Raw genomic sequence first — 1,899 nt, 5'->3', positions numbered from 1 at the left:
TTTAACGACATTTTCATTCATATTTTAGTCATTAAACGACACTTTCAACGACTTTTTATTCATTTAACGACACCTTCAACCACTTTTTATTCATTTAACAACACTCAAAACCGCTTTTCAGTCACTTAACATCATTTCCTAACATATTATAGGCATTTAACGACATTTTCATTCAGGGTTTTGTCATTTAACAAAATTTTAACTTCTTTTTAGTTTCTTAACGACACTTTCAACCACGTTTAAATCATTTATTAGCACATGCAACCATCTTTTTGTTATTTATCGAAACTTTCAACCATATATTATAGTAATTTATCAAAAATTATCTAATTTTAACTTATTTAACAACACATTTTAATAATTTTCCTTTTTTAAAAACACATTTTAATAATTTTCAACAGTTTCAACCACGTTTTGTTCCAAAAGCAGAACGTCTTATTGAAATTAGTTATTTAACAGAAATGTTTGATGAAAATGTCCTCCAACCGCACCTTTTAATTTAATTTAGTATTTTAAAAAGTTTTCAACCATATTATATTGATAAAAGTCTTATACGTTTAGACAATCGAGGTTAGACATAGTTAAAGAAATTCCGCAAAATAATTGTAGGCCTAATTGGATATCATGTGGTGATGGACCTCATAAAACATTAATAAGAATAACCTTATAGGATTTTCGCTTCCTCTCGAGGCTTGGGAGAAAATGTTGGCCAAATGGCCTAATATATATCAGATAATAACATCGCACCCTCATTATTTCGTAGGATAAATATTACACATTCCATAGTTTCAATTTGTGCGCTTGAATAATGCACAATTTATTATCAGAGTGATATTTACACCCAATCTGAACAGTGATAAGACAAGTCTTTGTACTTGGGGCAGCCTAAGTCTTCGAAGTTTATAATTGTTTTTCCAAAATATTCGGAATGATATACTTGTTTTTCTAGCCCCTGTTTCCGATATGCTTGGGACGATTCTAGTTAGTTCGTCCAATTCGTATTCATTCATTCTTCCCATAGCATCCTTCATATATGTCTGGAGATCGAGGAATTTAAAGCCTTGTCTTTCATGTTTAACTTTAATTCATTTAACGACACATCCTAGCACTTTCATTTGTCATTTGACAACACTTCAAACAGCTTTTCGGTCCTTTAACATAATTTTAAACATAACTTTAAACCATAATTTATAGTAATCTATCAACAATTATCTATTTTTTGCTAATTTAACAACACTTTTATATAATTTTTACTTATTTAACAACACGTTTTAATAATTTTACAATAGCTTCTTATTCAAATTAGTTATTTAAAAGTAATTTTTAATGAAAATATCATCCAAACGCACCTTTTCATTGAATTTAGTATTTGACAACATTTGCAGCCATATTACATGTCGTTTTCCAAAATGTGTGCGAAACCAGATACGAATAAAGAATGAAATTAAATGGGTAGTAACACCCACTATATTCGTAATTTGAAACATATAGCTTTTAGATATACCGTATATTTTCCTTGAAAACTATAACTTAATAATATCCATCCATGCTATATTTTAAAGGGTGTAAATACCACTCGATATATTCCATAGGGTATATCCCTCATCCATGATCCATGTTCGTTCTATCACCCAACTATCCCGATCTCTTATACCCCGCCGTACCCGATTTGCTCAAAGACCGTCATGCTATAACTTAATTTTACATCACGCCAAAAAAATTCCTTTTCTTCTCTCCTATAATCCGATTTACCTCTCTTAATTACAAAATACACTTCACCGCAGACAACTGTCTAGTATGGGTGAAAGTCACGCATAAACTTCTGAATCATAAACCCTATATGTATACTGTACAACTGGTATGGATAATTTATAATTATACCAGGATTTTCTATAGAAC

The sequence above is a fragment of the Phalangium opilio genome, unplaced genomic scaffold (assembly GCF_054372755.1).
Source record: "Phalangium opilio isolate 3A_F unplaced genomic scaffold, DU_Popi_V2 ptg000046l_1, whole genome shotgun sequence".
Taxonomy (NCBI): Eukaryota; Metazoa; Arthropoda; class Arachnida; order Opiliones; family Phalangiidae; genus Phalangium; species Phalangium opilio.
Note: the sequence above shows the minus strand (reverse complement) of the source record.